The sequence below is a fragment of the Bubalus kerabau genome, chromosome 9 (assembly GCF_029407905.1).
Source record: "Bubalus kerabau isolate K-KA32 ecotype Philippines breed swamp buffalo chromosome 9, PCC_UOA_SB_1v2, whole genome shotgun sequence".
NCBI classification, from domain to species: Eukaryota; Metazoa; Chordata; class Mammalia; order Artiodactyla; family Bovidae; genus Bubalus; species Bubalus kerabau.
The window spans coordinates 84100095-84116053 of record NC_073632.1 but is presented as its reverse complement, the minus strand read 5'-3'; the positions used below and the strand labels follow the sequence as shown (position 1 = coordinate 84116053).

The 15959-nt window shown below is 40.4% G+C and overlaps 1 protein-coding gene across 6 annotated transcripts in view; it reads right to left on the bottom strand.

Annotated features, from left to right (window-relative positions):
* The window catches only part of ARFGEF3 (ARFGEF family member 3), a 171348-nt gene that overhangs the window by 106325 nt on the left and 49064 nt on the right, over positions 1–15959 (bottom strand). The window lies entirely within an intron of this gene.

Genomic DNA, 15959 nt, shown 5'->3' with positions numbered 1-15959 from the left:
GGACTTGTGTGCACATTACTGTAAAATGTGTCGAGAGTGTGATAAGACAGCTTGGCAGCACAGAAGGAAACTGTTCTGAGAATCCAAACATCAGATCCAGGTGGTGTGACTGGCAAAATCCAGATGGTGTGCCTGTGACAGCTTGTGCAACCTCATAGGTAATAATACTAGAGCTTCAGATGACCTGGTTAGGGCAATGAGAATTTAGGGAGCCCCCATTCAGGATGTCCAGCTATTTGGCAGGACCTCCAGGCAGGATAGGGAGAAAATCGCCTCTACAAACTAGAGGGCATCTCTGATGAGACTTACAGAACATCTGTCACTCTCTGCTCTGAGAAATGATTTTTTTTTTTGGCATTCAACATAGTAACTGGTAACATGTACCATTACTGGGTCCAAGAGCTCATTTCTGTTAAAGTTGTATATAAGTCCTCTACAGGACCATTCCCAGGGGATGCAGGAGTAAAGAAATGATTCTTAAAGTTACTGGATAGCAACTGCATGCCACTTCACCTCTACCTTGGGCTGCATTACTTGGGCTGCCATTCTTTTATTGCATAAATACTCACTGAGGTGTGATGCATTAATGGTCAGATACAGTATTAGGTGTTGAGTGCACATGAGTAAATTTAAAAAAGATATCTTGATGATCCCTGAGCTCCATAACGCTAACATCTGGTTTTGAAGACAGTAACAAAATAAGGGATTACAATAAATTGTGAGGAGTTGTTATGACTGGGAAAATACACTGTATTGTGAAGTGTTATCAGGGTCTAACAATATAGTACACTTGTAATGCTATACTCATCTTTAATGGAACTCTAAATTTAATATGCTGTAATCAACAACCTCAGATATGCAGAAGATACCACCCTGATGGCAGAAAGAGAAGAGAAACTAAAGAGCCTCTTGATGAAGAAGAAAGAGGATAGTGAAAAAGCTGGCTTAAAACTCAACACTCAAAAACTAAGATCATGGCCCCCAGTACCATTACTTCATGGCAAACAGATGGGAAGCAAATGGAAATAGTGGCAGATTTTATTTTCTTGGGCTCCAAAATCACTGCTGACAGTGACTGCAGCCATGAAATTAAAAGACACTTGCTCCTTGGAAGAAAAGCTATGACAAATCTAGACAATGTATTAAAAAGCAGAGACATCACTTTGCTGACAAAGGTCAGAATAGTCAAAACTATAGTTTTTCCAGTAGTCATGTATGATTGTGAGAGCTGGACCATAAAGAAGGCTGAGCACTGAAAAACTGATGCTTTTGAACTATGGTGCTGGAGAAGACTCTTGAGAGTCCCTTGGACAGCAAGGAGATCCAACCAATCAATCCTAAAGGAAATCAGTCCTGAATATTCATTGGAAGGACTGATGCTGAAGCTCCAGTACTTTGGCCACCTGATGTGAAGAGCTGACTCATTGGAAAGGACTCTGATGCTGGGAAAGATTGAGGGCAAGAGGAGAAGAAAGCAACAGAGGATGAGATGGTTGGTTGGATAGCATCATCAGTTCAATGGACATGAGCTTGAGCAAACTCCAGGAGATAGTAAAGGACAGGGAAGCCTGGCTATCCTGCAGTCCATGAGGTTGCAAAGAATCGGACGTGACTTAGCAACTGAACAACAACAACGCATATAATTAAGGAATGAAAAGCACAGGGAGGAAGACAAGGAGACCATTAAGAAGTGAGTTTATTTGGGAGAGTCAACCTACTAAGGCATACCAGGAACAGGGAGGCATGCTGAATGAACAAGGACTCTTCTTTCCCTCTTTCTCAAGCCATTAAAATATACATAAGTGCTTAATTTATACATATATACTTTGAGGTGATGATAGTTTCACTTTTCCAAATATCAGATGTTATTTATAAGTCAAACCAAGTAACCTACTGTAGCTCAAAAAAGTAACTCAGAATTTGAGTGCAGCCCACAGAGGCCTTATCCTTCCCTTGCTTGGAGAGAACTCTGGAAATCCCTGATGCCAGGCACATTTCAAACCCCAGCTCTAGTTCTGGCTGAAAATTTAGTTGTTATTTAATGTACATTGCCTTCTGGACTCTCATGTATATTGGCTTGAAAATTCATACACTTAAACATATTTGCATAATTCCTTTTCTTGAGAAACAGCCCAGTTCTTTTCTTTTCCTCTGTCAAATTCAGCAAAAACAAAGGTGGAAAATTTAGTGACAAGGACAGAACACTGACATCAAATGTCTTTCTCTTGGGTGTAGGGCTTGTCCACCTCCTAGGAATGTAGCCTGATGAGTATGAACTGCTGGAAGTGTACCCCAGCCATGAATAGAAACAGATTTTTTTCCCTCATGGTCCACCTATAAAAAACAAAGCAGGCTCAGTCTTCTGCAGACAGAAGAACGTAGAATACACATCTTTAGAGTGAGCGGGGTCAGGTACCACAAAAGTCAACAGAGAATTTTAGAGGACATCTTCTTATCATCTAAATTTAAAATGTGGATGTCCAAGATATGCATTTTTTTTTCTTATCTTGATCAAATCTGCTCAACCTCAGCACTATTGACATTTGGGGACTGTCCTGTGTATTGGTGGCTGTTTAGCAGCATCACTGGCCCTCACTCTCTAGATGGCAGTGACTCTCTCTTCCCTAATTGTGACAACCAAAAATGTCTCCAGACATGGTCAAATATTCCCTAGGAGACAAAATGCTCCCCTGTTGGGAACCACTCTTAGGTCACCGATACCCATGCCTTGTGGATACAACTGAGAATTCCTACATCACTCTGCTCCGAAAGCCTCAGATCTAGAATGCAGAACTTGCAGAGAGGACCTAGGGTGAGCCACTAAGCCTTCAGTGGGCTTCAGAGATCCTGGATTGAAAGGAACAATGGAGGAGTTGAGCCACAACCCCAATCTTTTTTTTTTTTTTTTCACTTTTCTAAGGGTTTTATCTATATCTATACTTTTTTAAAAATTTAAGTGTAGTTGACTTACAATGTTTCAGGCGCACAGCAACCCCAATCTTTATTTTGATCCAAAGACAATGAATCAAATTATTTTAGTGTGTGGAAATTCTACCACTTACAACTTAAATTGATTTTTTGGGTTGGCCAAAAAGTTCATTTGGGTTTTTCTGCACCATCTTATGGAAAATCCTGAATGAACATTTTAGCCAATCACTTTCTGGCTCAATTTACCCCAATTCTGGCAAGCAGCTATTCTGAGAGTTTTCGTCTTTTTTTAGTCAACGGATTTTTCTAGAGCTCATGACTTCCCAGTTTGGAAAACACTGCAAATTACTAATTGGTTTATGATCAGTCTTGGGTTCTTTTCGGCCTTTATTTGTTGCCACAAGTTTAATATTCATTATATACATCAGATGGGCCCTTTGCACCTAATTCTAGGACATACTATACCAGTGACATCCACATGTAAATATTAAATTATGATGAACTTAGCTAATTTGGTTGAATAAATAATCAAACCGTTCTTATTCTTATCTTCCCTTCTAAACTCTCTTCCTTGGCAAACACATAACTCTTAGCTTGCTCCTTGGAAGGAAAGCTATGACAAACCTAGAGAGTGTATTAAAAAGCAGAGACATCACTTTGATGTCAAAGATCCATATAGTCAAAGTTATGGTTTTTCCAGTAGTCATGTATGGATGTGAGAGTTGGACCATAAAGAAAGCTGAGCACGAAAGAATTGATGCTTTCAAACTGTGTTGCTGGAGAAGACTCTTGAGAGTCCCTTGGTCAGCAAGGAAAGATCAAAGCAGTCAATCCTAAAGGAAATCAACCCTGAATATTCACTGAAAGGACTGCTGCTGAATCTTCAATACTTTGGCCATCTGATGCAAAGAGCTGACTCATTTATTGGAAAAGACCCTGAGGCTGGGAAAGATTGAAGACTAAAGAAATAGAGGGCAGCAGAGGATGAGATAGGTAGACAGTATCACTGACTCAAAGGACATGAATTTGAGCAAACTCCGGGAGATAGTTAAGGACAGGGAAGCCTGAAGGGCCCTGGGTTGCAGAGTCAGACATGACTTAGCAACTGAACAACAACAGAAGTCTCACAAATGTATTTTTAGAGCCAAGATTTCTCCCAAGTTTCAAACCTTAACTTCAGCTTGTAAACATCAGCAATGAATATATGCAATTTCATGAAAATCCCATCAAGCACACTAAGCTTCTAATATGGTAAACAGCTAACACTTCTTCCTGCTCTGAAATTCTTAATTATGTAACCATTAAAATTATCTGTGAGGGGATAAATATAGCCATGTGGGAAATGCTTATAATCTAAAGTGAAAAGCAAGAAATAAAATCCTACATACACAATGAATATAACTGTAAACACATAAATAGATATGATTAAAAGTGAATATACAAAAGTCAGTCACAGTGATGAGCTCTACATTGAATGTTTTCTATTTGGGAACGCCTGTAAGGTGAAACTCCTTGTATTTATTCTTTTAAAATATTACAATTCTTTGATATCTGACAATATGAACTCACCATCTCCTTCCTAAGTTAGCTCCTTAAAACCTACCGTTCGGCCAGAAACTCAGGCTCCCAATCTTGTAATCATCTTGGATTCTCCCCTTTTCACCAACTCACCAGCTCCACCACTGAGAGTCACTAGGTACTGCACCACCTCACTAGCGCCTCTGACTTGGCTCTGCCTATTCTCCGAGCATCCTGCAAAGCCCCTTCCCCTTGCCCCCACCTTCAATATCTAACACCTCTGAACATGTCAATCTCCTGCTTACTCTGAATACTCTCCAATCTCTATGGACTACCAGCTGCTTACTCTAACCAGGCCTTCTTGAATCTGCTTCAACCTCCTTTTCAAACTCATCCACCACTCATTCCTCACTAATCCCAGTTTCCACCCTGTGTTTTTCCATCTCCAAGACTTTTCTTTTCAAAAATGCCTACTCTCCCAGTATAACTGATAGGAACTCCAAGCACCTTTCAAAGTCCAAATCAAATAGTATCCCTTCCTTGAAATGCTGATCTGTTCAGCTGAATATGGGTTCTCATTCTGAATTTTCCCATTGAACTTTTCTTCTGCTATAACACACACATGGAATTCTCCAGGCAAGAATACTGGAGTGGGTTGCCATTTCCTACTCCAGGGGCTCTTCGTGACCCAGGGATCAAACCTGGGTCTCCCACACTGCAGGCAGATTCTTTACTGTCTGAGCCAAAAGGGAAGCCCACGTAACACACACAACTATCTTGAATTATGGCAACTGTGTACATCTTTATCTTTTTTCTATTAGATTTATAAATCCTTGTCTTGGTTTTGCTTTTAATTCTATAAGGTTTTATAATGAAAATATATTCACAGTGAAATAAATTAAAAAATCCAATGAACTATTTTTTATAGTTTAACTGTAACAAATTTATTTTGGCCTAATTCCAAAGCTAGACTTTTAAGAAGTGAATTTCATGAGTGTGTTTCAGATAACACATTTACACCTCCTTTTCTCTTTTCCTCTAAGAGTCTCCACAGAAAGGGCGCCTCATCTCAGATCGTCTGCTCATATACATATGAGGCTTTTGGTAATTTTATACTCAAGGCTTACAGACAAAACCAATCAAGCCCTGAGACAGAGTTTATAAAGGGCTAAAGACAACTTGATTCTCTATATGTTAAAGGTTTAATAATTTATAAAATTCTTCTAGAATATCCAAATCACATGAACTCTGCCTACTAAGATGAAACAAGCATATGAACTCTGCTTGGTAGCACAAAGCAAAAACTCATTGGCACAGATAAATGGTGGGGTGTTTTCTGTAGACTGTGGGGTCAGGGTTACTGGTTAGGACCCTAAATATATCTAGGTAGATAACTGATGTATAGTAATTTACAAAATTATTTTAAGCAAGAAGTTCCAGTTCAACAGTAGTAAATATAATGAAGTCTTCTTTTAGGAATCAAAAATATATATGGTTTCTTTCCTTTATTCTCTTCTTTTCCTTTACTATAGAAGAAAATTACTCTATTGCACGCTATATAGGAGGGGGCTAAGAGGAAGAAAACAGATAAGAATAACTGTATAAAGCAATGATATTTCTAAAGTTCTGGTTCAGAATTTGAGTGAGTTCAGAGGTGTTCATCTTATCATGCTACACATATTCTTTTCTAGTAACTGTAACAACAATGAAAGCTAATACTGACCCTATGCCATACACTGGGTGTTCCAGGAACTTCTTTTATAATAACTCATTTCAGACTCACTATAACTTCATCATCATCATATTCAATACATTGCTTTATGTGCATTTTGTAGATAAGAAAATACAGGCGCAGATAAATTACTTGCCCAAGGTCACCGGGCATTCAAGCTCAAGAAGATATGCTCTTACCACTCTGTGAAAAAGGGTAACAGGAAGTTTAAAAAAATAGCTTCCAGTGATTGTGTCATAGGACAGTTACACCAAGCCATTCTGCCCCTCTCTCAGACACACTTGGCCACTTACAGATTCCTCAATGAATTCCTATCTACTCTAATAAGAGATTTCTAATCTCATTATATTTCACTCTTTTTCAGAAGTCATATTACTCACATGGGCCTTGCAGTTAAACACAAGGTTGCAAGGTTTTCTTCTCCACCTATTCAAAACTAAACATCCAAAAGCTAGATCAACTCCCAACCTTGTTACAAAGCCTTTCCAGAAAAACACAAATGGTTGAAAAAACAATCCTGCTACCAACAACTGCTTAAGCCCAGACAAGTAAATGAACACTACAGCTTCAATTTACCTATAAGAAGAAGGATCTGATGATGTATGAGGTTGAAAGTGAAAGTCGCTCAGTCATGTCTGACTCTTTGCGACCCCATGGACTATACAGTCCATGGAATTCTCCAGGCCAGAATACTGGAGTGGGTAGCCTTTCCCTTCTCCAGGGGATCTTCCCAACCCAGGGATTGAACCCAGGTCTCCCACACTGCAGGTGCCATCTTTACCAGCGGAGCCACAAGAGAAGCTTTGATTCTAAAGTGTCAATCCATGTTGATCTTTCTCATCTTTGAACTCAGGTTATTATTTATAATCACAGCTTTAGCTTCTTTTGTTTGTCATTTATCCCGGTGGGCCACTGAAACTACCACATGTGTTTCCCTCCCTCCATTAGTCAATAACTAAATTAGCAAGCAATTAGTAAGCTGTATGCCAGATGCTCTGTTAGGCACCAAAGTGATAAAAACAATACTAACAGTATGTAATTAGTTTTTACTTACTAACTAGTGAAAGTTTCCACTATGCCTGAGTCAAGAGTTTAGGACTAACTAGTTGGAGAAATTACAACACAGTTTCCCTGAATACGCCATGACAGGTAGTCCTCAGCCTTAGCTAACCTCACACCTCTCTGAATGCACCATCGCCCCCTCCCTCTGAGGAAAGTGTGATGAAGAAAGCAGGATGTGGTGGACGGGAGGATGCACCAGCTGCTTCTAACTGGGGGAGAGAAGCCAGACTATGAGTCTCATGTGATAAGTGATGGTGGCCGACTGCCAGTTCTCTCTCAACACTATCCCCATGTTTTTCAAGAATAGCATTCTGGGCACATGGCTGCCCAAAATAAAGACTACACTTTCCAGGCTTCTTACAACTGCTGCCATGTGACCAAGTCCTGGCCAATGGGACAGAAGCAGAAGTGACCTGCATCACCTTCCTCCTGCCAGTTGTCTGGAGTGTGGCCATTCTGGCTGGAAACGGGGAGCCCTTGTGGACCACAGGCTGGAGAAACATAATCCAAGATACAGGAATCTCTGATAATGGGGTTCAGCCAATACTGACCTAAGCTAAAGCAAAAGAAAAATAAATCCCTGCCTTGTTTCAGCTGAAATGAATCCTAGCAAATACAGTGTTCCTTTCTTCCTTCCCTTTTTCCAACCCTATCTTTCTCACCTACCTAATCTTATGCTTTAGATCTTACTTGTTTTAAATGTCATTAAAAAAAAAAGTATTTACTTATTTGGTTGCGTCAGGTCTTAGCTGTGGCATTTGGGATCTTCACTGTGTCATCTTTTGCTTCCAGAGCTTAGATGCTCCAAGGCATGTAGAATCTTAAGTTCTCTGACAAGGGATCGAATCTGCATCCCCTGAATTGCGAGGCATATTCTTAACCAGTGGACTGCCAGGGACGTCCCTTAAATGTCATTTCTTAATGATCACCTTCTCTGTCCTCTTCACTTGCATTCCAGCATGCCTTAAGATAAATACACTTTTCTAAATTGTCTTTCCTTATATTTATCACAATTATGTGTATTTATCTATTTCTTTGGTTTCTGTCTCCATCACTAGCATTCACACAAAGATTCTTTTTTTGTTTCTTTACCATGGGATCTTCCATGCCTGGCAAGCGCCTGACAGTGAAGTGAAAGTCACTCAGTCGTGTCCGACTTTTTGTGACCCCATGGACTCTACAGTCCAAGGAATTCTCTAGGCCAGAATACTGGAGTGGGTAGCTGTTTCCTTCTCCAAGTGATCTTCTCAATCCAGGGATCGAACTGAGGTCTCCCACATTGCAGGCAGATTCTTTACCAGCTGAGCCACAAGGGAAGCCCAAAAATACTGGTGTGGGTAGCCTATCCCTTCTCCAGGGTATCTTCCTGAACCAGGAACCAACCGGGGTCTCCTGCATAGCAGGCAGATTCTTTACCAACTGAGCTATCAGGGAAGCCAAGTGCCTGACAGGAGGCAATCAAATATCTGCGGAAAAAATGCTGAAAATAGTGGCGGAGGTCCCCACTGCCTATTTTTGAATATCCACAGTAAATACTGCAAGTCTCTGCATTTATACCTGCTTTAATCAAAAATCACAGGGAAAACTTTAAAAATACTTAGCAGAACTGCTCTCAAATTGAAAGGGCATGGTACTTGAAAACAGTGGTGCCTGCTTTAAAAAAAAGAGAAATTCATAAAGTGAAAATATCTTCATCTAAACAATGCATAAAGTATTTAATGGAAAATCACACATTGTCAACATTTGCTTCTGACTTTTTCACGTATTTTTATTGCCTGTTTAATGCAGTCATGCCAAAGGGTAAAGAAGCATGGGAGGAAAACAAGAGTTTTCTCTATATATGTACAAAGGCAAAAGAGTATCAACATTTGATTTTAGCAGCAGGAAGACAGAAGGCTACTTGAGAACATTTAGTTCACATAATCACATGTTTTAAACACTTTCTTGCATTAAGTGCAGAAATACTATGTAAGTCTATAGCTAACCTCCAATAATGGTACATTCTAAACGTACCAAACACCGGATTTTTTTACTCATCCTAGAGACTGATGCAGATCTTCTAAAGTGTCTTGGTAATTTTAGATTAAGAAGGAATTTCTCCTTGCTTATGAGAAGTCAGGACAATTCACCCATTTCACACTCAAACTTTACTAATGATCACTCCTTCCATAAAGCACTCTAGAAGACCAAATGCCCAGAATCAGGACTATCAAAACTAACCATTTGGGTAAACAGCCCAAATATAAGACTCTGCTATTAAAATACTACTCAGCCATTAAAAAGAACACATTTGAATCAGTTCTCATGAGGTGGATGAAACTGGAGCCTATTATACAGAGTGAAGTAAGCCAGAAAGAAAAACACCAATACAGTATACTAACGCATATATATGGAATTTAGAAAGATGGTAACAATAACCCTGTGTACGAGACAGCAAAAGAGACACTGATGTATAGAACAGTCTTATGGACTCTGGGAGAGGGAGAGGGTGGGAAGATTTGGGAGAATGGGATTGAAACATGTGTAATATCATGTATGAAACAAGTTGACAGTCCAGGTTCAATGCACGATACTGGATGCTTGGGGCTGGTGCACTGGGTCGACCCAGAGGGATGGTGTGGGGAGGGAGGAGGGAGGAGGGTTCAGGATGGGGAGCACATGTACACCTGTGGCGGATTCGTTTTGATGTTTGGCAAAACTAATACAGTGTTTCAGGTTTAAAAATAAAATAAAATATTATTGAGAGGAGATTTAGAAATGGTCCTTCCATTTGGCCACTTTCTTACTCTCAAACCAAGGTGCTGACTGCCATGGTGGTACCCAGTAAGACCAGAGTTCTAAATGGAAATCCTGAAGCATGTCCACCAGCCCTACAGAAAGTGAGGGCCTCCTCCACAAGTCTCTCACCTTTACATTTTCTGTAGAGGTCTGGTTGGATTTTGCTGTAAAATATAACACCTCAATGATAAATGATACTCTCTCTCCATTCCCCTAACTCTATGACCACACATACTGAGTCATAAGCTAATTTGATGGGAAAGAGACTTTGATTCTTCCTTTGTATTTGAATCTAACTCACAGAACTAGTGAGGGAATACATGGTCATGGAAGGAGACAGAAAACACAGGACTTTGAGCCACTCTGAGCTTTGCCCCTTATTAGCCTGTAATTTACCTTTTCTGTTCAATCATCTATAAAATGGGAACAGTACGGGAACCACCTGTCTTTCAGGATAAACTCAGAAGACAAGGTAACCCACTGTTCAAGAGCTCACGTTTGGCCCCAGGCTGAATTACAATTTGAATATCGGTCCTGCCATTTCACTAGCTGTGTGATCCTAGTGTGAATGTATTCATCAGAGTGTCTAATGCATAATAAATGTTAAGAAATTGGCCCCTGTCATTTCTCCTTTGAAAACGTAAAGCATTTCAGCAACATTCAATTATATTATCTAAAGACGCACATAAGACATCTAAAGACAGAACGTTCATCCAATGCTTGCTCAGTATCCAGCATCACATCCTTTCTTACTGACAAAGCTGGCCTGCCCTCCCCAGATAGGCAGCTCGCATCTCTAACACGCTGAGAGACACAGAAGGCCGGCCACAGTTCCTCCAGTCACTGAAGACTCAGCCAGCTGTGCAGTTAATAACCTCACTAAAGATTATCCATCAGAAAGTAGGGGGGAAAGTCCTAATTGCTCTAGTCAGAGAAGTCATTAGTTATGTACTTGGCTCCTATGAAGTCTTCACGGCATTTATGGAAATGCCACACACCACAGGAAAAATGTTACCAAAGCAAACAAGTATTAAACCTAAATGTTAACTGGCTCCCTGCCATCTACTAATCCATTTCAAAGGTAATGTATCTTCAGAGAAACCCTCTTCCTGATTATCTGCAGGTCTGACACTCTATGTGCTCAGTGATAAAATTTTTATTTGGATTCCACGGCCATTTCAATAAATAAAGGTTGTCTTTTCTCCCCCTCCTATAGTATAACCATGTATTCAATAGAACAGTTCCTAGACTAAGTGATCTAACGTCATCCCTATTAAATTTGTCGGAAGCAAGCATCATTGACATTTCTGAACCCTCCAACTGAAAGTCTAGAGCCTTCTTTCTTAATGAGAACATTACCATCATAATCCTGAGTGATTTATTAGCTGCTTCCTGTTTTATCTCAGGGAAGTTTCTAAAAGAGGGAACCATATTATTTTCTCCCCAGGAATTTAATACAATTGCTGCACACTTCTAAGAATGTGACATGATTCAATTTCTTATGTTTATAAACACTAGCAGATAGCAATATGTGAGTAAAATGTACAATATAGTTTCCTGAAAAACAGGACTTATGATTTGTCATAAAAATGTACTGTGCCATGTTTGGAAAGAAATGAAAACTGCATGGTGTGGCTTTACCTGTCCTGAATAGTATACTCAGACCATTATTTGAAAAGGTCTACCATATCACATTTTCAAAGATTTTCCTAAAATATATTTCTATAATATGACTAGACAATTTTTATAAGAAATATCCAGTTTAGATCATTGACTGTCAGAATGAGTTATGCAGAAACACCAAGAATAAGTTAATATATCCTCCATATGTAATGGAATTCAGTTATTCCCTCTGAGGACTCATCCAATTCATATTTCTCTCTGTCTCTACTTTGGGGAGAAAAGGTGGTAAAAGCATTTTCATGTGGTAATGATATTAGCAAAACAAGTCCTTGTGTTAAAGTTTTTACTTTGGTCATGACAAGCATGACAGAATTACAAGATAGAAGGGTGCTCACATCTAAGGATGACTGAAGTTGGTATAGAAATTCCTTATGCATGGAGAAAGGGTATAAAACTTATTTCTAAGCCCCAAATGCTATCATTTGTATATGTCTTTATACCCAAATAAGTAATTTAAATCTCAGAAATCAGAAATGATCACGGAACTTTCACCTGTGGGCTCTCACAGTCAGACCAACTTCCCCAAAGTTTCATTTGATGCTAAAAAACTAGCTTGATATATTTTCCCCAATTCTAATGTTTAAGTTTTTAAAACATTAGGTCAGCTGGTAAAGAATCCAACTGCAATGTAGGAGACCCCAGTTCGATCCCTAGGTCAGGAAGATCCCCTGGAGAAGGGATAGGCTACCCACTTCAGTATTTTTGGGCTTCTCTGGTGGGTCATTACCAGAGAAGGCGATGGCACCCCACTCCAGTACTCTTGCCTGGAAAATCCCATGGATGGAGGAGCCTGGTGGGCTGCAGTCCATGGGGTGGCTAAGAGTTGGACACGACTGAGCAACTTCACTTTTACTTTTCACTTTCATGCATTGGAGAAGGAAATGGCAACCCACGCCAGAGTTCTTGCCCGGAGAATCCCAGGGACCGGGGAGCCTGGTGGGCTGCCGTCTATGGGGTCGCACAGAGTTAGCCACGACTGAAGCCAACTTAGCAGCTGGTGGCTCAGCTGGTAAAGAATCCACCTGCAATGTGGGAGACCGGAGTTCAATTCCTGGGTTGGGAAGATCCCCTGAAGAAAGGAACGGCTACCCACTCCAGTATTCTGGCCTGGAGAATTCCATGGACAGAGGAGCCTGGCAGGCTGCAGTCCAGGGGATTGCAAAGAGTTGAACACAACTGAGCGACTTTCACTTTCACAAAGTTTCTAAAAACAAAAGCATGTACCAAAGGCGCTCTTCTTTTTAAAAGTTTCGGAAACTTAATTGTGAAGAACTGCAACCCAGATGATTGTTTTCCTCTTTCCTGACAATGTCTGATCTATTTCCAGACATTAACTATAAGTACCACTGTCTAGTATGGTGTCATTAGAAAGTCCATAAAGACTGGCTTTCCAGGGTTTCCAGCAGAGCTAACATGTGTCAACTCCTGTCTTCAACAAGGCTGGCAGAAGGTACCACTGGGCTGGAATTAGAAAGCAAGTATGTTTTCAAAACAGGTGTTTCTGTTGACATAACCATTAAACATCCTGCTCCTCCATAGTTCCTAGAAGAATAGGTACTTTTGCATTTTAATTTTTAATGCAAATTCCTATATTCCATGAAAAGCTATACTCCTGGGAGAATTTTCAGAATAATACGAAATCTGTGAGGTGTGTCTCTTAGTGTGACATCAACGCTCAACCTTCAGTATTTGGAGATCTTTTAGTGGAAGAAGGATAAACAGACTTAACCTGAAAGTCGTAAAAGTGATAGACATGGCTGCTGACTTTGCCTCTCTCAATGGTTGCACAGAGGTAGAGATGCACAAATCTAGAGATGGTTACTCTTGGGTTCCTAGGAAGGCACAGCAGTCCAACATATGTTAAAGGATAAGGCAAAACCACACGTTCCAGAATTAAAGAGCGTTAAAGACAATGAGATCTTAAAGGTTAGGTAGCTCAAACATTCTCAGTGTTCACTGAGTATAAGAATACTCCTAGACCCACCCACTGAGATGATGACTCAGCAGCACTAGTTAGTTGTGGCAGAAGTAATAGGAATAGAAGAAGTAACAAACAGCACTTCTAAAGAACTTGCTTTGGGCCAGATACTGTGCCAAATTCCTTACAACTATCACTTACTGAATCCTCACAATGCTCCTATTAGGTAGGGACTACTATTTCCCCCCGCCGATGAAGGTGATGTGGAGGTGGAGGTGACGGAATTCCAACTGAGCTATTTCAAATCCTAAAAGATGATGCTGTGAAAGTGTTGCACTCAATATGCCAGCAAATTTGGAAAACTCAGCAGTGACCACAGGACTGGAAAAGGTCAATTTTCATTCCAATCCCAAAGAAGGGCAACGCTAAAGAATGTTCCAAGTACTACACAATTACACTCATCTCACGTGCTAGCAAAGTAATGCTCAAAATTCTCCAGGCCATGTTTGAACAGTATGTGAACCATGAACTTCCAGATGTTCAAGCTGGATTTAGAAAAGGCAGAGGAACCAGAGATCAAATTGCCAACATCCACTGGATCATCGAAAAAGCAAGAGGGTTCCATAAAAACATCTACTTCTGCTTTATTGATTACACCAAGGCCTTTGACTGTGTGGATCACAACAAACTGTGGAAAATTCTTAAACAGATGGGAATACCTGACCACCTAACCTGCCTCCTGAGAAATCTGTACGCAGGTCAAGAAGCAATGGTTAGAACCGGACATGGAAAAACAGACTGGTTCCAAATTGGGAAAGGAGTATATCAAGGCTGTATATTGTCACCCTGCTTATTTTGGGTTGGATGAAACACAAGCTGGAATCAAGACTGCTGGGTGAAATATCAATAACCTCAGATACAGAGATGACACCACCCTTATGGAAGAAAGTGAAGAGGAACTAAAGAGCCTCTTGATGAAAGTGAAAGAAGAAACTGAAAAAGATGGCTTAAAACTCAACATTCAAAAAATGAAGATAATGGCATCCAGTTCCAATCACTTCATGGCAAATAGATGGGGAAACAATGGACAGAGAGATACTTTATTTTCTTGGGCTCCAAAATCACTGCAGATGGTGACTGCAGCCATGAAATTAAAAGAAGAAAGCTTTTTCTAAGCTTTTCCTTTGAAGAAAAGCTATGACCAATGACAGCATGTTAAAAAGCAGAGACATTACTTTGCCGACAAAGGTCCGTCTAGTCAAAGCTATGTTTTTTCCAGTAGCCAGGTATGGATGTGAGAGTTGGACTATAAAGAAAGCTCAGTGCCAAAGAACTGATGCTTTTGAACTGTGGTGTTGGGGAAGACTCTTGATAGTCCCTTGGACTGCAAGGCGATCCAACCAGTCAATCCTCAAGGAAATCATTCCTGAACATTCATTGGAAGGACTGATGCTGAAGCTTAAACTCCAATACTTTGGCCACATGATGTGAAGAACTGACTCATTGGAAAAAGACCCTGATGCTGGGAAAAATTGAAGGCAGGAGGAGAAAGGGATGACAGAGGACGAGATGGATAGATGGCATCACCAACTCGATGGACATGAGTTTGAGCAAGCTCCAGGAGTTGGTGATGGACAGGGAAGCCTGGTGTGCTGCAGTCCTTGGGGTCACAGAATCAGACACGACTGAACGATTGAATTCAACTATTTCCCCCATTCTCCAGATGAGGAGACCAAAGCACAGAGTGGTTCAGGAATCTGTTCAAGGAAGTCCAACTAGAAATTAAGTATTCAAACCCAGACAGGCTGGCTTCAAAGTCTGAATCACTATACTAAATTACCCACCAATAGGGCTAAGATGAGACCCAGGACATTAAGACAATGCCATGATTGAAGTTGATCTTTTCTCAATAGAGAAACTGAGAGGTAAAAGACTGATATCTCTTATCAAAGACAAAAATCTACCAGTGCATTTCTAGGAAGAAATCAACCATTATATGACACCAACTACGCTTACACACTTCTCTGTACATACTCCTCTAGAGAGGAAATGGACAGATGTTGTGTCCAGCTCATGGGCTCCAGCTGTGCTACTCTGACCAAGGTGTTATTCTAGGCTAGAGATTCCCATCCTTTTCTGCCCAACTCACTGTTCACTTACAGGATACAACACACCCCTGAGTCTGTATAAGAGGCTCCCAATGGAAGGGAAAAAGGGAAAAGGGGAGAGAGAGATGCCACCCCACAAAGGGAGATGGTAATTAGAATGAGGGAGATAAGGTTCACAGAATGTGAGGATGGAAATAAAGATGAGATTCTGATATGGCTTCAAAGGATGATC